Here is a 23,561-nt window from a genome sequence, read left to right as displayed (position 1 = left end):
AAGAATTCTGGTTCTACACGGTTAAAGGTTTGAATCTAATCTACCTTTACGCTAGAAGATATTATTTATATTCTTCGAATTAATTGTTAAATATTCAAACCTGTTTCGTGTCTAGATTCACATTTACCTAAAATTATTATGTTTTTCCTCGAGGTACGAATGCGGTTAGATTCGAATTTATTTGCAATATACGCTCGGTGCCGTCTCTAAATACGGCGCGTTTCAAGTCAAATGTCACGTGTACGAAGAGACGCTTTATTCGGAAATCGGGATATAAGGTGCTCGAGGAAAACTTAATCAAGTCGAGGCGCGTAAAGAAAGCTTGCTTTTCCTTCTGCGAAAGATAAGAAGCGTCCCGGTGGCTCGTTAGAGCGCAAATCATCCAATCACGGCGGAAATTTTAATATTCTGCGCGAAACACAACGCGTGTACGCGTGTTATTAACGATATTAATAAGTACACGCGACTACGTACACCGAAGGGCCGGAAAAGGGACTCGGAGGATACTGGCCCGATGCCATGGAGAGGGAAACTCCGAGATTACGGTACTTATGGAAATTAAAACTGCTCCCCAACAAATATTGGCGCGGGGCGACTTACGAAACTCTGAAGTTTAATCTTGAATTTGATTAAGCTTGTTCGCTTGCTCGTTCGCGTCCCCTTCCCCTTCCCAATGGGCGAAAAAGCGCCGCCACTCGTTCTTTAGCCGCGTTTCGCAATTAACTGACCGTGCCTGACATTGGTCCCTAATAAAGCGAATACGTTTCGTCCATGGCTCGTCGATTGCACGATCGACCGATCTTACGTTTCATCGTGAATTATCGTACGATACTCGAAATGAAATGTTTGTATAACGTTCGTTCTGAATATATGGGTAACGGAAAATTATCGAAGTTTGATCAATTAATCGAAGATACTAATTACATTTGGACTAAAATCAACCTGACTGAAACCGATTCGTCCTTAACCATTGACTCTATAATTATGCAAGTTCTTGGTTAAGAAACAACTTGGTTAACGGGTTAAAGCAGATCGAGGCTTACTCCAAGAGATTAAGAGGATCCCGTACATCGGTTCGATGGACGAGCAACGATTGCACAAGCGAGTACCTTTTTCCTCTCGCAACGGAAGTGGCGGAGGCGGAACAAGGGCGCGTTAATAATCCGTGAGGATTGGCGCGATGAGCGGGTAACAGTAGCTGAAATTATCCGAAATTTCGCAGGAATTGGTAGCGGAAGGGCGGTCCTCTGGCGCGCAGGAGCGAAATGGTCGCGGAGGGAAAGAGAAGAGCAGCGCATAATTTCGGTTCTCGCGCGACAAAACATCGCGGTCGACCCTTTGCGTAATTGGCGTCACACTGGTGTTTATGGCGCCACAACGAACCATGCGGCGGGCATTACGTACACCCACAACCACGCACACACCGCCGGACTGTATACGCACGAGTATTCCGGTGTAACGTCCCGGTACAAGTAACGTTACGCTAGATAGGGTAGCGCGCGCGCGCGCTCGCTGCGCTGATATACCGTCGTTTTCCGCTCCATTCGTGTATTTATGCGCGTGCAGACGCAGACGTTTCTGCACGGCCGACGGAACAAACACGGGAAACGCGACACGGCTGGTCACGCGGTTCACGCGAATACCGCGGAGCTACGCGACACCGCAAAACTGGAACTCCTCCCTTTGGCGTCGAACCGCTGCCATCGGACTCAGGTAACGCGAAGTACCCTCGGTTAACGAGTTCCCGACAAACGCCTCTGCATCGTTTTCGAGGCTGCTGTTTATTACCGCTGTAATTATATAAGCTTTATTCGTATTTGATCCAGTAACAAGTAAAACGTTCCTTCGTCCGATAATATAAATCTATATAAAGTGATTATTTAGCACTCGTGACACCAGTCATAAACAACCGATCGCAGATAATAAGCGGACGCAATATATTCTACCACGCATCGACCACAGACTCGCATAAAGCCCTCAACGACTCTCGGAATCGCGATTCGTACGCAAGATACGTACAATCAATGTTTGCAGACGCTCGCCGTGCTCGCAGCTGCTCGAGCAACACGTGTGCAGCTGCATCGTGGTATCTCATAACGCGGTCGCTTCTCCACCATCCGCTACCCCCGGAATCCAGCGAACGTAAAACCAAGAAAAAGGAGCGCAACCGACAGGAAAATAGGGACAACGGAGATTCATATGCGCGGAGAGACTCGAACGAGGAAAATGAGGGAAAGACAAGTGCAAGAGAAAGAGAGAGAGAGAGAGAGAGAGAGGGCGTTCAAACACTGATAAGAGACTCAATTATCGAACTATCACAGGGAGGCTCGTTCCGTTTGCATTTCCAATTATTTGCTGGGAAACGGTCTGCCAATACCGGGTACTCTCGATAACGCTGCCCTCTCGCTTCTCGAGCTGCCTCCGCTAACGGCTTTCCACAACCTCTCCTTCGTTCTGTCTCTTTTCCGCATTTCCCAGAGTCACTACGCTCGTCTCGCTCCTCGTGACAGACCATTTGACTTGCTCGCGCCGCGATTCGCGAGTCGCTCGCATCATCCCCGCAACCCGCCCCTAACTTGTCCTCCTCTGATACGGATACCATCGTCCACGGAAAATGCCGTATAATTACGTAAATCGGATTAACGATTTATAATCGTCCGCGTCATGGGAGATTAATTGGACAAATTCCTCGTTCGATGATTCGGGTTTCGAACGAGGTGACGTGTTTCGACGAGGTTTATCATTTTGGACTTTTGACATTTTGGCGGGTTTAACGCCTTCAGCGGCGAGTAACTTTCGCGAACGTACGCGTCCGGAGACCGAGCTTTCTCGAGTGATAATTTCTGCAAATTTATCAAAATTAGATTCACCCTATTAAAATATTCGCTTATTGCGACCGAACGGAACAACTTTTAATTTGGTAATTTACTAACAACTTTGGCATTTTAAAGTTCGTTGCTGTATATATACTTACAGGAACCGTGCATTTCGTAACACGATGGAACGTATTAATACTTGAATTTGCGGCTATTATCATGTTATTCAAATTTAATATGAAATTAACCAATTTGATTATTTGTGATTAATGCAAATTGCGGTTTGAAATTCACGTTCCATAGTGAATTATTGGAAATAATTTGAGAAACAAACTGTGCGTGATATATGTATAACACATTTCGGTAGATACGTAACGGTATATCCTTCAAATATTCTTTTCTCATTTCTAATTACAATATAATTATTATTCAACACGAACAATTATCGTGCCCCTCGTTATGCAAAGCCGTGACATTTAATTTTAAACGTTATTAACCATAAAACATCCCATCCAAATGGCTCAAATCTATCAGACATAATGATTTTCATTCATCGTCTCTCCGTTTAACAATGGAAATTCTCAACAATAGAATTTGCGACGTTAGGAACCTTTCAAATTCAATTTTTCCTCGTTCAAAGTAATACAGAAACCTTTATTAAATCTCTTTCAGATCGCAATCGACGAGTTCTTACGAATACGAACGCCTCTCGGAGCACGTACGTATCATACGTCCATACGACGCATAAACCGAATTATTTCCAAGTGTATTCTTATCGTACTGGATAACTCTACTTGCGAATACGGAATCGCGAAGCAGAATTTTTGTTTTGGAATTAATCCGAATCAAGGAGGGCATAATATCGAACTTGATCCCATTAGGAGTCTTCGGTAGCTCCTTGGACATCTGAAATTTACAATTTACCATTTCCCTTCCGTCTTCTAAAAGTCTAGCCAAGGAAAAGTTCTCCTCCTTCGAACGATAATCTCCATCCTCCGGGCCAGGATTAACGACTTATAGCGTCCCGATTAGTTTTCCGAACTCATAATTTAAGAACGCTTCTCCCATCGCCGGATTCTTTCAGGTAAAAGATCTTCCCTCGTGTTTCCATTTGGCATTAACTTCCTTAATCGATATTATCGGACGATATTATAGGATATCGGGTGTAACAGATTTGTCGTGCGGAAACATCGTGGAAACGTAATCGAGGCAGTCGTTTCATCGTGAATCTTGGAACGCTGACAAACGCGGGCAAACCGGCCAAACGGGATATTTTCGAAGCGTGACACCTGATACAGAATATTCGAACGACGGGGAGGAGGCTCGATGAAGAAGAGCGAATGATCTTTGAAACGCAAACCGGGACGCGTTTTGTCCCTTTGATTCGCCAGTCCCGTGACACGCGTGATTTATGCTCGTTTCTATTTACTGGGTGATATTTGAACTCGTTCGTATTAGAGGAGATCGATGTAGAAATGCGAGGAAATGTTTGTATAAAATGGGAATAAAAGTTCTTTGACAAGAGGATTAGAGACGAACGATATAAACAATTATAAATAAAAGTATGTAGTAAGTTACCGGATTTCTACGTAAAGGAAATTACTTTGACATTTTGTAATAGCTTTGACATTGTACAAATTACCATACCGCGAGACTCGCGAAAGAATTATCTAAAGCATGGTCTATTAAACGTAACGTTTCTTCGAGTTTCGGAACAAAAGTTTCCAGCTGACTCGCGTTTTACGACGAAACTTGAAACTCGAACAGTTACGAACGAGTGTATATTCGTATCGACAAATATAAGCGATTAACAGCGATTTCGGTTAATAAAGAGATACAGACGATACAAAGTCCTTTGTAAACGCCCCATATTTTTATAAAATCGTTCGCGCGAAGACCAAGCGAATCGATTCATACGTTCTTCGTCAACCCTGACATTTCTCGATAAAGCTCGTTTTTGTTGACCAATTCGACAGTTTTTTACTCCGATTCCGTCGCTTTGAGAGCGCGTCATTAATTTCACCGATTGTCAGATCTGCCGTGTAAAAGGACAGAGAGAAAGGCAGAGAGAGAGAGAGAGAGAGAGAAATAGGGAAGGGGTAGTGAGAATGGTAAAGAGACCGATTGGCACGGATACGCTGATCATCCTCGATATACGAACTCTTCATACCCTCGCCCAACCCCACTAAAGGGGAGATGACTGTGAAATTCGCGTTTATCCGTCGACGACGACCCGTAAACTGGACCGAATCGATACGAACAGATCGACTTCTCGCGTGCTATGGAAATATCAACTTCGAAACGGTAAGATATCAAAAGTCTAAGTTGATACATTTTTTAAATTCATAGGTTCCATGGAAGATGTAGCGATTCCAAACTTTTACCTTCGCAAGTACGTACGTTTTATCTCGCTGAATACAAAATTCCTACGTGGAAACGACTGGACCTCGAGTTCGAAACGTAATGTTGTAAAAAAAAGTCGACAACTATCTTTCATCCTCGTTAAAGTCACTATATATGTATGTACATCGGCAGAGCAGATTGCCAAGCAGATTGCCAAAGAAACCGTCGCGTCCACTTATCGCAAAATATCGATCGCTCGCTGATCGTTTCGCGTTACGATCGTTCGAACCGAAACGTGAATGGGTTGGCGGATGGAAGGTCGATGGAACAGGAGGGTCGACGAAAGGGGGATGGTACGTTGGCCGTTTGAATATCGGTCCTCGTGCATGTCACCACCGCGTCAAAGTGATTTTTATGCGGATGAGTCAGGATCTTTATTCGAGAGGGCACGCGGAAATGGATTCACGAGGCTACACGCGCAGATTTAATACGCAATAACGAATCTGCTGTCGTGCTTGGAGGCAGGAAGAATCGGTTGACAAATTTCGCGTTCACCCCAGTCCCCGTGAAATCGAACAGGCTCCGCGGCGGCCTGCTGTAAATTCGCGTTTGATGTCAGTCCGCGTCAGTTCGCATGATTAATGTCCCGTGGCCCCGTGGAGCATGGAGGGACGCGACGACGCGACACCGACGACTTCTCGTCCAGAGCCATCACTGCCTCCTCCGGCCACGCGAGGCCGCCGCCACGGCATGGCTTTCCCCTCCGCGAATTTTAATCACCTCCGAGCGGACACGCGGGAGATCGTGGCAGAAAAGGGCACGATGGATTTCGCGGCGACTGATGCGCCGCTTTATTTCGTTAACGTTTCAATCGATCATCGTACACCCCCGGGATCGAGCCACCGCACCCTGCTTCCTCGTCTCCCCTTTCTGCTTCCAAGTTTCGTTCTCGCTTCGCGTTTATTCTTCGTCTCTTTCTTTCTCTCTTTTTCGGCGGGTGGTTGCCGAAAATGCTGGCGGTTCGGTTGCAAGTAAATTTTACGCAGATCGGCCGTTGTATCGTCGACGACGAAGTCGGCAGTGAAGAGGCAGGGATCTTCGGTCATCGAGTGAAAGTAAAAATCCTCGAAAAATGTTGCCTTCCTTTAATTTAAATCAACTCGATGACTCGTCAAAAACGAAAGATTCGTTTTATAGGAGATTGACATATTTAATTATGCGTGATCTCGTAGCTACGTGTTAGCGGCGACTCCTCTCTAGGGGAGATGAGGTCGCTGCGGAGGAACGCGTGCACCGAGACGATGACTCGGGGTCACTCGAGGTCACTCGGGCTCACGATGCTCCGATAGCGATAAGAGTTTTCTAGAAGGATCTTGGTCACGGAATGAGCAGGATGATGAATTCTGCGGTAAGAAGGTCGAGTCGAAGAAAACTTAGCACTTACTTATGCCAGAACCTTCGTGAGATCGAGAAATTCATATCTGCATTACTTAACGCGCAACGATATACTCTTTTGAGTATAACGTCTCGGAGTAAAGTGAAAAAATTTGGAAGAGGTTACACGCGCCGTTTCGAACATCTTGCGTATTTTTAAAACAGGATTAAACGCGGTAGCGTAAGACCAATTAGTCACTTGACCTCTGAAGCTTTTAAAAATCTTGATGTTTTAAGGCTCAAGATCTTTCCAAAACGTTCGAAACTTTCCAGACTTCTGGGACATTGAAGTTCGTTAAGCCTATTGAATCTTGCAAAATTTTTCAACACCTCCGGGAACTTTTAATTTCGAATCACGTTTGAAGCAATTTGAACTTTCTCCTCGACCAAAGAGTATGGAAAAGTTTGCAAGAAAATTGAGTGGCTATTACCGCGAACGCATGTTTCCGAGCAACTATCGCTATTATAACTGCTATTCAATGCGCAAACACTTCAACAAGTTCCACAAGTTTCTAATTTTCAATAAATCGGAAGGATCAGATGAATGAATAAATTACCGTAGGTATATTATAATATCGTGGTTTATTAACTAACTTATTAACTAACTCTCTCTCTCTCTCTCTCTCTCTCTCTCCTGCCATGCAAAAGCACTCTTGAAACCTCTTGAAAAGAAAAGAATTAAACACCTCTTTTATCGCTCTCTCTAAAACGAAACAATTTCAGTCCTCCAGTTTGCTGTTTAAACAGAATCACAGTCAGATTTGGATGGTCGCGTAAAGAGGGATCGTGCAAAAGCTATAACCCGAGGAACTACCCAACCGCAATCTCAAATTCCTAATTTGTTAAAATTTCGCGTTTTGTCGAACTCGAACTTTACATGTAAATTGCGAAGAAGGTGGTACGTCGAGGAAGTCGGTCGAGCCTGCTACGTCGTATTTTTCCCGGCAAATATCAACTTTACTTCCGTGGTGGGCAATTTCGAGTCGATAACGCGTGAGAAAATAGGAGATTGGAAACGCGAAGCTCGCGTTGGTGCGGCCTCGGTGACCAACGAAACGGGAACGACGATTTTATGAACGTTCGACACAACCATCCGAGTTATTTTCCTTGCGCGCTGCAATTTCAACCACGTCGCGTGGAAAATACCAAAGTCGGCTTGAGACACGAGAGAATGAAAAACCTGAACGTTCGGTAATTAGCTTCGTTTCGCGTTTATCGCGAAATTCGGGCGTAATGTCGGTGGAACAGGCCAATTCGCAGCGGCAAACGCGATATCGCCGTAAAACTTTGCCTGTGTTCGGTCTGTAACAACGACCAACGCAATTCGTAATTTGTAGGCCGAAGAAAGCGGAATAGATGGAGGAAATGTCGAATCGGAACGGCACGACGAGGGGGATGGTAATAAGAGTCCGACTAATCTCAGTTAAGAAGAGCAAATAATCAACCGGAGTGAATGACTGGCAATTTAATCAGACGTTGGCCAAGATTTTGAATTAAACCTCTACCGCAGCTGGTGGCCATTTAATCTGGATAGTAAATTCAGCAACTCCACTGGCTGCTAATTCGCGAGAAAAATTCGTTTTACATTAAATAATCTCCCTCGGTAAGAGGGAAAGACGCGTTTTGTTCATCTTTCTTCCGTGAAACATAATGGCTCGGCGACGATATCTAAAATTGGCTTATAAACCGTACGCTGGCGTTTTCATTTTTTCATTTGGGGGTACGCAGACACGCGTGATTAAATGCAAGTTACGTTCTTCCGTTGTAGCGACGAAATATGTTTGCTGCTTTTTAAAAAGAGGATGAGTTCAAGGAGCATAGTTGGTACGGAAACCTAAAACCTATATCTACTATAGCTGATTCAAAAACATTAAGAACAACGCGATATTCCAAAGTTTTAAAAGACGCACGAACGAAATACGCCGTTAGACTAGGTTAAATCAAAGTCGACATGCACACTTAATACCGTAGCTCTTTATCGACATGTAGCACATGTAGCACATCTAGCACGTTAGGGCTTCCAAAGCATCAGATAACTTACTACGGTATCTTCCAAATCACCTAATTACTTTAAACAAGCGTATTATCACGTTTCTTTTAAAAGTTATCAAAAAGTATTACCAATTTAAGTCAACGAAACGTACATTGCATCATAAATAATTCAAATAAAATAAAATTTACGATCAAATAAGAATGTTATTTATATCGATTAAGATCAAATAAAAATTGATTGAATCGATAAATGGCGATAATAATATCCACTGTTAACGAAGCAGAGTTCCGAATAAAGGTTTACTTTTCGCTCTCGGTAACACGATTTTTCTGTGAATTTCATGCTGAACGGAGGACCTCGTCGTTGCTGAACGTTGGACCGTCATTTGTCAATATTATGGCGTACAACCAAACGAAAACGAAGAAAGACTGGCAAAAGGCGCGTAATTATCACCGACTTTCGCGTTAGACAGCGTTTGCCAAGGAGGACCAACGTCCACCGCGTTAACAGCACAGCCATCGTGGACGCGGTGGAATTTTCTAAGATCGTAAACAATCGCTGCTCGTTACTAGGCACGGTAACTCGATAGCCGGTCCCTTAATGAGCGTTTTCAGCGCGCTGCTAAAGAAGTATTTGCACAAAACTGCGCAGCTAATCGGAGCCTAATTAAATAAGGGAGGGACCGGTCGGTACCTGGTAAGAATGAAAAACAAACGAGTAACTGAGTAAATAGCCGTTAACGAAGCGTTTGTTTGCTACGAAATTACGACCAGGAAATCGATATTTTCTATCTTGGAACGATTAAAACGGACCGATTACTGCTCTAACGGCAGACGATTCTTCCGGGTGTTGAGGACGAATATCTTTAGAGATCGTTAAGCCAATATTCCGCTTCTGATTCGGACGACGCGGCAGAATGTTTTCTACTAATAATATAATTCGACTCCTTGCCTGACGATGTGCGTTAAATTCTAAATTCAACTACGATAAATAGCTCGTTTGTTCGTAAATCCTCGAACGCTAATGACCGATGCTTTTAAGTTTCTCGTCGCTGCTCTACCAATTTAATCTTCGATGCTCGACGCAATCGAGCCGCTTGTTCAAACCTATCGCTGTTAAAAATTTCTCTTTTATTATTTCGCGTCCATCGAGAAATCCAAGAAGACGCATTAAAGTCTTGCAAAAGTTAACGATTCCTCCGAAAGGACTAGTCCAAATAAAAGTAAGGAAAAAAGAAAGGAAAGGGAAAGAGAAAGAAGCCTGCAGGTACGCGCAGCGTAGGCTGGCCCCTGCGAAAATAATGACCGCGCGATTTTTAAGAAGGTCGTGGGAAAAGGGACGGCTGAACGGTCACGAATCGCGTTATCTCATTCTATCGGTGGCCGCCCCTTCGAACCTCGAAGGCCAGAGAGAGCCTCGGTACCGAACCTTCCCAAATTAGGCGCCGAATTCTCACCCAACCGGCACCTCGCTGCCCTTTCTGCTCCCGTGCACGTGGAGCAGAGTCAACGGCCCGTTATCGCGGTCGGAGATCGAGAGGCAGGCATTGCCCAGCCGAGACCACCTACGCTTCCCACGGCTCAGCCAAGCAACTCGAGGACGAGACGAAGAAACCGAACACGGAGAAGGATATGCACGAGCATTCGCGTGTTTCACGCTGAGATCGAGCAACCAACGTTGCGCGTCTTTTCATCGAAAGGTGAGAACCGATTGTTTGACTACTGCCACTGACGGATCCTGCTCTTCAACTACAACGCGTATGTAGGATCAAGGTAACTAGACAACGAAAAAGCTATGGATCCGAAGAGATTAATCGTAAACCTAAAATTTCTAGCGAAAATGTATATAGAGTAACTCACGAGAAATAAAACACCTAAGTAAGTTTAAGTATTAAGATTATACTACTTGAAGATTATTTTCTTAAGAGGTTTCAGGCTATTTGGAGCTTTTTTCCCTAGCGAGCCTATGTATTTTTATCTCGTCGCGTTGAAGCTGATGTCAAGACAAATTCGTTGCCTTGGTATGCTGTAACTTTGAAACAGGTCATTGGATCGCAATCATAGGAAAACGCGATCATAGTCACAAAAATACGACAATGCCAATTTAACTACGCAAAAGGGAATAATTTATCGGAGGTACTAATTCGGAACTGTATCCAGCGAAAGGCAATGGAAGAAGAAGTAAGAAGTGAGCGGTAGGGAAGAGCGTCGAAAGTCAGGGCGCGGCATAGAGCGAAAAACGATCTTCGTGTATCGGTAGGTGACTCGGCAGTCCCAGCACGCTCGTTCGTGTTCGCTCGAGAAATCACGAAGGCCACGGTATATACGAAAGCAAGGCGAGGGTGGCAAACAAAAGGAAAGAAACGAGTTTATCGCGCAACGTCGCTCGCGGGAACGAGGAAAATATAATTCGACTTGACGCGGGATAACCATACATACGTTAGCCTGGCGCGTCGCGTGCACCCCGAATAGAAAGTTAACTCGAGTCCTGTCCAATTTGAAAACATGCCCGACTGTGCGCTGGCAATCAAGTTACCTGGCCACTGGTGAAACGCCAGCTGGATCAAAGACAAAAGGGGAATCTTGTTAAATGGACGACGTAAGAAAAACACGAGTGACGTAGCTAAGAGCGAATTGCGAACGTAGTTCTCGATATTGCGGAGCTTCGATAAATGGACTTTAATTTAGAATTAATCTGAATCATCTATAGAAAGATTTGGGATTTTAGGTATTCTACGAGGTAGTTGAAAATAGTACGAAACTCGAATAGCGACAAATTTGACGTAAGCAACCAACGAAAAAGAAAACGCAAGTAATTAGTAATAGACAGCACTATGACTCGAAATAATTAGCCTTCGATTAATGCAGGATCTATATCTAGAAGTTCATAGCATTCCACTGTATTATTTTGCAAATATAAATCATATAATACACTGACGATGACACACTGACATTACGATCACGACAGCTGACCAAATAAAGGTATTGTTCTCATCGGGAACATTCGTGCGAGGGCGGCGTTATCATGAATTTTTCCCGAAACGATAGTCAGGGACAGGCACCAGGTTCACCCGACAATGTACGTGAGCACATGCATCGTAACAAGAGGCAACCGGTGTGATTTGTGACCGACCAAACTGCTTCACCGCGATGCCCGTCATTCCGTGATGCATCGTTGCGGCACGCGTCTGATGACGCAGCTACTACGCCTACTACGCTTACCGCGGTCGTCTATTCGCGCGACACCGCGCGAGCGAGTGACCTCGCGAGTTCCAACGAAGGCACGCTTCTCAGAAACGTAGCTAACGAAACGGAGCATCTGACGGCACATTCGTAAACCGAACACGACGATATAAATTCATTTATGTTTAAACGCTGAGTAGTTAATTCCTCCGATTGTTTCCAAGAAGGTCCAGCTTTCAAAGAAGATGAACAATTAATAATCATGTTCTGGTATTCGTAATTCGATTTAGATTTCATTGGAAGAATCCCGAGACGAATGAGTTTTCTTGATGAAAAGTCGATCGCAATTACGTTCTACCGTTTACGTTGTCAGCGTAGAAAAATTGTGCTGACCGAGCAACGTTAAAACAAAAACATCGAGTTCAGATTATCGTATCGTTATAAAATGACGCTAGTACCTATGATTTACCTATTATCTGTTATCTACTCCACCATTGTTCGAATCAGATTCGAATCTGTCCCTTTACTGTACTCTGTACTATCCGAACATTCTATTATTCAATTTGATATTCTTCCATTAGATAAGACAACGTGGTTTGACTTACCAATCACGCGAAAATATCGAGCGCCATTAAGATTACGTTTCCTGATCGCTTACCTGAAACAAAAATATTTCATAATTAGAGTTAGCTCGCGATACACATACAGGTGCACGTTTAATCTTACAAATACGATGGAAGAAAAATAAATAAAGACGATAATGAAATTAACAGCAGCCAAGATAAATGGTACTTGATTTGCATAACAGGTACAAATATGAAGTATTTTTAAAAACACGTTGATTCTAAACATAACTCTGACAGCAGCTACGCTTCTATTACATTATACTTGTAGCGAAACGAAGAAAATTCGGACCTTGACCGTTAACGCGTTAATTGTCACGAACAACACCGACGATTGACATTAGTATCGCTATACCATAGGTATCGTCGACGATTTCCAATGCCGCGATTAACCGGGACATCTATATGCATCGTATCGTAAAACGTACATTAAAACGTACACGTAAATTCCCACACGTGTAACGAAAAAAGCGGCAGCACTTCTCTGCGTTAAGGTTGAAAGAGTGGCAACTCGTACGTTGAGATAGATACAGGTGCGCTCAGTAACCGACAACATCGTGTCTGATCGCGAGCTAGAGTCTCTTAACAACGCAAAATTTCGCATTGCGCGCACGTAGGAATCCCAGGTGTGTACGCAGAAACACGCTGGTGCATCCCAGGTTAGCGTGTCCCACTATTTTGTATGTTACAGGATTAGAGAGCGAACGGTCCCACGACCTGTTCGATCCATTCGATGCATTTTATGTGACGCGTGCTTCTTCGAAAACACCGATCCGTTAACCGGAAATACGCGAACCGCGGAGCGCTCCGCGATGCTTGGGATACTTACACGAGTTTCGAGTATCGACTGGCATCGTGTACACTAGGGAATTTGTAATGCGTCGACCGTAAGAGGATTGCCAGTGTCCTGAATCCAATGTTAATAGGAATCGGAGGTTCCTCCATTTCCGTTTCACCTTTCACCGTGGTTATCGTCAATTTGTAATGTTTGATCGATGCGCTCGATCGGAACAGTGTCGTTACGACGTCGTTATTAAGCTCTTGAGTAACGTTTCTGGGTTGTACCGAAAGCTCGCGTCGATACCTCATAGGTAACCTTCCAACTTTAAATACGTTGCAACGAATAAAAATCAGTAGCTTATATGTATTTCACGCGCAGGAAAGTTTATGGCAATGTTATCTTTTTACGCGTGTATTAAAAAATGTCGTCGACAGATAGGTCTGGCAGAAGCCAAGCCGGTCGATTCCACTTTTGCGATCGACATACATAATGGTAAGTTCCAAGGTACATGTAAAAAACAGATTTTTGTGACAGTATCACTCTCTTGAACTTTTCAACCGACACAGTTGATCAATATGACTTCTGAATTGTTCAAATAACGCAAAACAATGTAAAATTCTGTAATAGGATTCGCAAATTGTACGTGTTTGTTCGTTCCTTGTCAATGCTACTAAAATTTGTTAAAAAGCAGTCTCGTTGCTTATCGAACGAACCAAGGAGATCGAATTTTTGGAGCAGAAGCGGAATAAAAGCAAATGACTTTAGGAGATTACTGATTACATCAGGAACAAGCAGAAATAACAGTGTAGAAATGGAAGAAAGATGAAAGGAAGAAGACAAAAAAGTAAGACGGAATATACAGATATACAATCGTGTTAAAGGAATAAAAAGGGAATTTACTATCGCTTTAAGCAATCCAAAAAATAGAAAGGGATAGGTAGTGTCTGTCGTTTACGTAACTTGGCGAAGCTGTAACTTCAACTTTTACCTTTACGAAGCACCTTATATAAAAACAATGATGGATCGTTGGAAATAATAACGAACGTGCTAGAAAGTATCCATTAACTGTATATATCACGGAAATGATTTTTCTCGTATCAGAAACAACCAACTAGACTAACAAGTAGGCAATTCAGGACACCTGAATGTTTATGTGACTATATCTGAATAAAACATCCGCTTCTGCGATAAGTTACCGCCGCAAAACAACTGCTAAACAGCCGTTTTTAATGCATATTGCAGATCGATTATCAACCGTTTAATCTTTGTCCGTATTACGTTAACATCGAGAACTAGTTATACGTTTGACCGAATTAACGCAGAGCCGAGCACATTTTCAAATTTATTCCCTGCAGCTTTTGGATTCTATATTTCGATTTACAAGAAAGAAATTTACGCAAATTAGGGCAAAGAATTATAAGCAAATTCGTATTTTGACAGATGCAACTAAGCAGACATTTCTTTCGCCTATTAAATATCACGAGTGCTTTACTTTGAACATTTTCCCCATTTTTGTATAATATACGCGACGTATGCTTTTGCATCTTTAAACTTTCTAAAAAGGTATAGACATATACCACGGGCGAGGAATAATCGTTGGCCGTGTGCCGAACTCGAGCTGACACAGAGGACTCGAACACGAGAATCGAGACAGGGTCGTCTCGACTAAACAGGAAACTGTCTTCGTAGTACAAGGCAAACCGCAACTTTTCACCCGTATATCCTGCACGGCATTTTGATCGAAGGTCGTGATCACCAACTTCTCTGCCGCTTTAACAGCCATTCGCGAGGGAAAAAAAGAAATTGCCAAGTCGTCGTGATTACCCGCATGGGGTATACGAGGACTGCAAGAAAACACAATATCGTCCTGGGGCTATACACGAGTGCTTGTATACAGCCTTAATGGATGAAACGATATCGTGAGCCCACCCTGGACATATATTCCCCGAGACTAACGTTTCTACGCAATACCTCTCTTTCTCTTTCGATCTTCGCCTTCCAGATTTCCTCCTCTGGTCCTTTTTTAACTTTCACGTGATCGTACTTATATTTTCGGTGGAAGCTGTGGCATTGAACGGCTAGCATTATACACTTTATGTGCAGATTTGTTTCAAGGAAAACATGGTTTGGATTTGGTCGTGGTTTAATTTGTCGATAAGAAAATAATTATAATTATGAAATGTATTCAGAGATATTAATCCTAGTAGTGTATTAATCGTTTTCCTAGATTTTTTATATGCGATAGATTGCCTAATCTGTTGGACTTTCAAGTTATTTGGTAATACAAATTTATGTTCCATATGTTGAAAAAATATTAGACTGGGATTTACTACATTGTATTATGAATTCTGTCTTTCAGTCATCGATAGCTGTACCGTACAGTTATGTTGAAAACAATTAATTCGATTTAACGGATGCAAGTCTTAAATACAAAGATCTCCCACGAAATTTTAAACACTTTGCTTAAAATCACACCTCCGCGAATGACAACATCGTCGATAATAATCCGAAAAACAGCGTGTTGTTGAAACATCAAGCTCGTCCAACGTAAACCACGTTCGCGAAATTCAGCAACCGTGACGCACTATCGTGGTTTCGTATCGATTTTCGCGTCACGGAAAATGCAGACGCACGTGCGACGTTTCCAACAAGGATTGTCTTCGTGAAGCAGGGAGAGAGAGAGAGAGAGGGGGAGAGAGAGAGAGAGAGTAAAGGAACAAGGCTGGCAGAATCGATGCAAGCAGCGCGAATGATAATGGAGAAATTGCGCCGGAGAAAGCAGACGGATGAACGGAACGGACACACTGACAAGTCCGGGCGTGATCATCGTATTGTTCGATACCTCAATTTTCCGTACTGTCTCGTTCACCGCGCACTCTAATTACCCTCGAGGCTTACCCCGTGGTTTTAACATCGATATACACGTGTGTGTGCGGCTTCGCCGAGAGAAACGGAGAATCAGAGAGAGAGAGAGAGAGAGAGACGGTAGCGAGGTACACGCGAGGATGAGAGGAGGGTAGAGAACGAGCATACGAGGGCACGATGAGATAAGGTCAGGCGTAAATGGCAAATTTCACGGGAAATTTATGACGTTTCACGGTGGAGAGTAATTATCGTCAGATACACGATCGTTAACGGTTTATGAACTTCCGAAAGGGGTCAATGCCGTCAGCGTAGACGCCCCCCGTTCTCGTGTGATCTATGGAAAAGGTGGAGAACGAACGAGTGTCGGAGCTGCAAAATAAAAGAAAACGTACACGCTCTTTTGAAACTCGCGTTCGTGATTTAGCGTTACGAAAATTTTTCAATGGAATTACATATGTGTAGCAAAACTCGTACGTGTTTGGACGAACATCTGCGTTAGTTGAAACGATACAAAAGTATTTCATAGGTATGTAATTCGAACGCTGCGAAAGATGGAAACAACTTTAACTCGGAAATCGAAATGGTTATTTCGAGATTATATTTTGAAAAGAAAGAGTTCAAAGGAAGTAAGAACGATCGTAATTCTTCGGATAAAGGCGACATTCTCGATAAATTGGTAGATCTTCGAAGGAGCGAGCGCATTTTTACGTGGCGACCGACCACGCTCGTTCCCCCGTCGCGTTATTAATTCTGTCGACTCTCTTACGTCACGTATCGATTCCGTACACGGAAAGACTCTCTTCCCTATCCAGTCTCCTTTACCCTGGCTGAGAGCAGGACGATGATAACCTGGCGAAAGTGGATAATGCGAAGATTGAGTTCAACTCGACTTACGTCCGCCGGAACTATTTGAAAACTACTTCGAACTGTCAGATTAACTGAAAGTATGTAGCGGTGGGATTTTGCCCCGCGGGGACCGGTGCATTATTCATGGGGTAAGCATTACGAATCTTTCCCCGAGAATAATGCAAGGACGTCCGCGTAGCGACCAGATTAACGGGAAACTTATTGCGCCCGGGCGAAAATGATAATTTTTCGTCGACGAGAAAACGTTTTCCCTTTCCCTCTGTGACCGGTGTTTTGCCGACGTCGCCGACATGTAAATCCGTTGGAAGAGCATTTACGCGCTAGATTTCATGGAAATCGAGACATTTTTGTGGAACGGAGAAGGATAAAGTGTAGGTTCGAAAGAAATATCGTTACCGTTCCGTCCTAGGACACGCGAAAGAACGCGCGAGGCCTTTCTTGCCAAAGCTTGTAACGCGATCGCGACGCAACGTTATTTTTGAATAGAAATCTTAGAATATCATCACATATAATTTAAATAAAGAAATTTCACAAGTTTCCCAAGACGCAAATAAGACGGGAGACGCATGAAACGCAGGGCAAACGAACGATCGAGCGTCGAAAAAACGAATAAAACCTGGATGTACTAAACGAGTACGCGTTAAAAGGAACAAAAGATAGCGGAAGGGAGTAGCAGTATGCGCGAAACAAGTGCAAAAAGAGTAAAGTACAGAGAGAATACGTAACGAGGGAGAGAGCCGGGTAGATTTTTAAAAAGTACATGTATCTCCTCTTCTAACCGCTTTTTAACGAGATCAAAAATAAATTGCTCCGTAAACCAGTAACCGAACGAATCGTCTAATAACGTAACGTTAAGCATCGGATAACTAATCTCCTTGGAAATACAAATTGATCTATCCACAACGGATGACGTACTGATATGTTAAAGCCCTACTGGCCATTGTCACGGATGACTTATCGTATCGATGATTGCTCCCAACGTAAATACATTAATTATATGCTCTCGGAGCAAAACTGGTTCAATGAGATAGAGTGGTTTGGTGAATTAGGGCTATCTCGAGTCTTGAAACGTAACTAATTTCCTTCTCGAGCGGAAGAAGTTGGGGAAGAAGGTGGTTCTATAAACTTGAATTTACCAATGGCGGATCGAATATGGAAGTCGCTAGAAAGAAACGAAGAGTGTAGCGAAAGGAATTTTTAAAGCACTAAGGAGTTAACGTCCTTGTAAAAAATGGCCGTTAATTACCCCGTAGTCCTGCAGTGTTTAGCTACGTCAAACCTACATCGTTGTGTTTCGGGGTGAAACAATTATTCAATCCTCGTTAAGACGTATGTATTAAACTGTCGCGTCGAATGAGTTAAATTCCAAGATCACCGCGCCGAGAAACTCGTTCCATCCTAAAAACGATCAGACTAATTTCCAAGAATTTTAATTCCTACATCTCAGTGTCATTATACATCCCATGTGTCAATTGGTGTCGTGGTACGGCGGAAAAGCGCGACGACAAATGCTATCAAGTATACACAAGTGCAGAGAAGTAAGAGAAACAAGCTTACACGTTCCGCGTCAAAGCCGATCGATATATATGTACATATAGGTACATAGGCGAACGATAGATGTTACGGAACAACCCTTATAAGGCTAAGTAAGAGCCATTCCACGGCTGTGAAACCTGTACGAGCGAAAGGGTGCGGCGCAAAGTATCGACGAATCTTCGAGAAGTCGAATTCTGTTTACTCGCGTTGGAGGAAGCTGCTGTTGCTGTTGCAAGGACAAAGGGACAAAGATGCGATGGCAGCGATGGTGGTATTGCTCGGTCGGAGAAGAGAAAAGTAACCGGGAGAGAAAAGCACTCCAAGTACGATGTTTCCCTCTGTTGTGGCGGAATTTGCCTTCGAAAATATCGTTTAGATCGGCGGAGGGGTTACACAAGCCAGAGGGGGAGGTTCGAAACGACGAGACGACGAAAGAAGGAGCGACAGCCGTGTGGCACGCGCAACGAAGAAAAGCAGAACGGTGGTGAACGCGAGGGAAGAAGACGGAGGCGGAAGAAGAAGCTGCAGCGAAAGTGAGCAAGAAGAGGGAACGAAGACAGGGGTTGGCGAGGCGAGGGGTAACCCTCGGGTCAGGTAACCCTGGATTGCCCATTTCCAGTTTACTGCTAATTCATTCAAATTGTATTTGTTCCCAAATATACATTCTATTCTCCGGCTTTCCTCCTTCCATTCGTTCCTCGGCACGACGACGACTAGACACGCGTGTATACCGTGTACGTGTATCGGTGGCGAAACGTGCGCACCTACGTACAGACGCGTGTGCGCGTATACAGCTCATAGAGATGGAAAGAACGGCACGGAATCGCGTGTATATCCTGTTCGAACGCGTAACACAGCGTATCCTTGCGCACTTTTCGAACGCGACGTTTCAACGAATCTCTTTCTGTCGCCGGTCCCCTACTCAGTTTCGATATTCTTTGGAAGGTTCGCGCAGAGAATATAGATTAAGTAATTTCGAGCATGACGAAGCTGTCGACATGCTGCAAATTCCATCTGCACGGGATCGAGAGTATCCTGTTTCCGCGAATCGTGGTTTCTCCCGATGAAGGTGGCAAGTACAGAGCTGGTTTACTTTTTAATTAATCACTTTTTCGTGTAATTAAAATGGCGCCTTCGATGTAATTATCGGTTTCGAGCTCGAAGGAACGCGTTAGTTCCCTAACGATACGTATCGTTTTAGTTATGTAAAATTGCGCGAGTTCACCAGCCCCGATAACAAAAATTTCAAGGCATCGGAATTCGAAAATTTGTCACGAACGAAGGCGTTCTCGAGAAATTCCGAAAGTTAGAGGAATCCGTTTCTCTCAACTACTCAGACTTACGTTACCAAGAAATGGGTGGTAAAGGAGATGAAGAGGGTCGCTCCGAAGGAGGACCTTTTCCATGTAAATGTCCACGCCGTTGGTGTATTCGTGCACGCGACGTTGATGGTAGTCGTAATTGTTGTCCGGGAGTGGAACGTTAATTCCAAAGAGAATCGCAATTGGCGAGTTTGCCACTTTCTTCGTCGGCTCGCTTCGTGACACGGATACAGAAGAACATAGAGTTCCGTTCTACCCTGGCTGGAAGAGAAGGCTGTCTCTTCTCACGGGGAAAATGTCAACAGAAGGCCGCGAGAAGAGGATCGAAGGGGCACCCCACTAATTTCTGCCGGGGGAAAAGTTCGCGAGCGGAAGCTACCGTGAGGGATAAATTATGTGAAAACCGAAATTGAAGGACGAGAGGAAGAGGCGACGAGCTCAACTTTCTTCCAACTTTGCTGCTACGGAAATCGCTGGAACTCGGCTCGCCCGTGAAATATCACGAAACATCGTGGCCGGATTTACCACCGTTTTCTTGCACTCTGCTTTCGAAACATTTCGTCAAAGCGGAGCAGAGTAAACACGCGCCTTTCCGTTCCCGCGATCTAATTTTGCTTTGATATACATTGGCTGTTTCTTTCTGAATTTTTGCAATTCTTAGTTCGTTAGTCACTTTATGCATTAATAACGTCGACTTCTAAATAAATAGACACGTATTAAATTAAAATATACTTTACATTAGATTTTACATATCTTCGTATTCGAATATTATTACGCGTATTACGTTTCGTCTATCATAGACCTTACGGTTTCCGATTTTACCGTCCGTATCGACCCAGCAGCGACAAAAGGTACCGGAATCAAAATCTTTTCTTTATCGATGGAGATATCGATACACAGGTGCACGATAAAGTGGAATTGCGATTGCTGCACGTAAGATACGGGCAACATTAGTATAAGTAAGAATTCTGGTACAAAGGATCGTAAAAATTTATTCGATTTTACGTCCTATATAGATCTTACGTACTTTCGGTAAAAGAAATTTGCCAATAACTGAATTTCTCATGTAAATGTAGGAGTTGTGGGAATTAAATAGAACGTAGCTTTCTCCATAGGCAAGTCAGTCGCTTTGTGCACGAGTTTCAAAGAATCTTATCGAAAGCCATACGTTCGTAGAACGCTATAAATTTACAGAGAGAAGTTAGCGCAGGCGATCTCCTCGTACTACACGTATCCTGATCGTCGTCCAATTCCAACAATTATCGAAGTCCAACAAACCGTACACAATACGAGAGCAGCCGCATATAATCGCATAGGTTTCCGCCTAAACGCGCAATTTAATATCCAATACGCCAATCAAACACCCATATCAATTTTCGTCGTGATCGATCGCTTATCATCGATTAAACTCGCTACAAAGATTCGGCTGGGATACACGTAACTCTGTACACGGATATTTTCTGAAAGAACGATTAGTCGCTGTTATAATACAGCGTGGATAGCATAGCGAGAGTAAGTCTAAGATTTGTAAACAGTCTCGTTGATTCGGTCATCTATAGTCAGATAGTTGCAAAATTTGGCACTTTGACGTTCCACGCGTCGAATTTTATTAGGCTTACCCCTGGTCCAGAAATGGAACGAGTTCGTCGTAAAATTTACAGCGGATTTGCCCATGGAATCTCATCATTGTTCGAGGATTTTCAGAAAACATTCCTATTCTCGAATACACGGTCCCTGCCCATATTATCGGAATATAATACAAAGGAAACTAATAACGAGAAACTCGGAAAGTGAGAGGAGACATCGAGGGATGGGGGGGGGTATAAGAGAGGTAGGCAGACGGCGACTCTAAAACGAAACGATTCCTTTATTCGTGCATGGAAAAAGGAGAAAGGAAGGAAAAAGAAAAGGGCAAAGGAGCCAGCGATACGAGGCTCCGGGAATGGGAAAATTCGCGATTCCCAAGTGTTCCGTATCGGTAAGCTCGATCGATGGGAAGTCATCGAGATTCAGTTAGCATAACAATACTCTCTCCTCGACACAATTTTCTCTCTCTCCTGTTCCCTCCCTCTCCCTTGCTCTTTCGACGGTAGATGGGTTGCCTCGCCGTGGTGCGACGCGGCGTCGAATCAATCAGAGGCACGTTCGACGTCGCCGGAGAACCGAGCCGCGAAACCACGTGACAATCGATATTTCACTTCACCCACATGTTCCGTACTCTCTACGGAGGTACATCTAAGCAGAACTAGAAGCTACGGGGACCTTCGCCGATATACGTTGTCACGGTACACCATGAGTCTGTATATGCAAGTACATGATACGTAAGCTCGTACGGTGGCACGAGGAAAGTAGAAAAGACGTTTTCGGCCAAGTAGATTTCGACCTCGGGTTGGCAATCGATGGCCAGGCTGGACGAGGAAACGAACAAACCAGACGTGTGCTGCGCTTTGTAATTTGAAAGGTGGCAAAGATACCAAGGACCGACGGTATATATCTACGTGTATACTACACACAGTGTATACGTATCGTAGGATTATTTTCACAGTTGGCCTTGAGTCTTTGTTAATGGTCAATTGTTTTATGACCACTTGCCTCAAGACCCAGACAACGAGTCGTGAAATACGGTAGGTCTCCCGATGAAACATCTCTTATTATAAGGATACCGGTTCTTCGTACGATTACCGAGAAATACGAGAATTTTCATGACCTCGAAGACAAGACAGAACCATTTCATACGTGACTTCATGCACGAACCAATCGCAAAGCATGAAAATCCATGACTCATTTAGCCAGGGAGAAGGAACGTGGCAGAGTATATTAATCGTACGGAACAAGAATCATAGCGCAATTAAATCCTTATTACCATTAAATATACTTATTATCGTTTCGTTCTATATTTTACGGAACCTATCTGCGACTCGACGTTTCCGTAACGTTTCGTTTAATGCATTCTTCATATCCTCGAATAAAGTAAGAAAAGTAGCAATTACGAACTCGTATTGTACAAAACAAATTTCCCTTCAAAGGGACGACAGGTTACCTTTTAAACTCGCAGCATAAACAGCGGTATGAATGGCACCAGGGCTTATAACGTAAAAAAAAAGAGGGGGCACAAAAGTGTAAGCATCTTAACAAGAGAAGTAGTCAAAAGAAAAGACAGAATTCTCACAAAGAGAACAATGCAAGAAGGCAAAACACAAACGAACACCTCCTCAAGGATACTGAACCAGAAGAAGAAAAAGAGAAAGAGAGAAAACGTACACTCATGAAGTACACGAAAGAAAAAGAGGAAGAAAAAGAGGAGGAAGAAGAAGAGGAAGGAAAGTAGAAGAAGAAGAAGAGGAAGGACGCAGAGATGGCTGGTCTGCGCACTGGTGTTCCCTGTTCTCTTCCGGATTTATGGATTTCATTATTGTTGGCGGTGGTTGGTTACACCGGGTGACTAGGATCGCCACGCTTCGCAGAATGGCTGAACGGACTGACACGGGGTTGGTAGCGGGCTGTGCAAAAGGGGAGGCTGTCTAAACTTTAACTTGCTGCCCGTTTGCATTTTATGAGCAAGCAGCAAGTTTCTACGGGCTCGTAGGAATCCCGACGCCGCGCCGGCCAAACCGAAGCTCATACATTCATCCCCCTTTCTTCTCCGCCTTCGTCCCTCCTTTTCCTCCGACCTGTCGACCATCCCACGCCAAACTCTGCCCTCTTGCCTCTCCCTTGCATTTTCCTACACCAAGTAACATCCAACGTGCTGCTAACCACTAAGAACACGGCAACCCGGTCAAACCACCCATTACAGCCG

The 23,561-nt window shown here is 43.8% G+C and overlaps 1 protein-coding gene across 16 annotated transcripts in view; it reads right to left on the bottom strand.

The window, feature by feature from the left end:
• LOC132906381 (protein muscleblind) overlaps positions 1-23,561 on the bottom strand; it is a 408,430-nt gene that overhangs the window by 203,858 nt on the left and 181,011 nt on the right. Inside the window, exon 2 of one of the 16 annotated variants that reach the window (XM_060958517.1) lies at positions 12,374-12,426. The exons of the other annotated variants lie outside the window; for them this stretch is intronic. The gene's annotated coding sequence lies outside the window, so the exon portion shown is untranslated. The remainder of the gene's footprint in view (positions 1-12,373; positions 12,427-23,561) is intronic. 16 annotated transcript variants of the gene reach the window in all.

Source organism: Bombus pascuorum, chromosome 4 (assembly GCF_905332965.1).
Source record: "Bombus pascuorum chromosome 4, iyBomPasc1.1, whole genome shotgun sequence".
Lineage (NCBI taxonomy): Eukaryota > Metazoa > Arthropoda > Insecta > Hymenoptera > Apidae > Bombus > Bombus pascuorum.
Note: the sequence above shows the minus strand (reverse complement) of the source record. Positions and strands in the feature narration are given on the sequence as shown.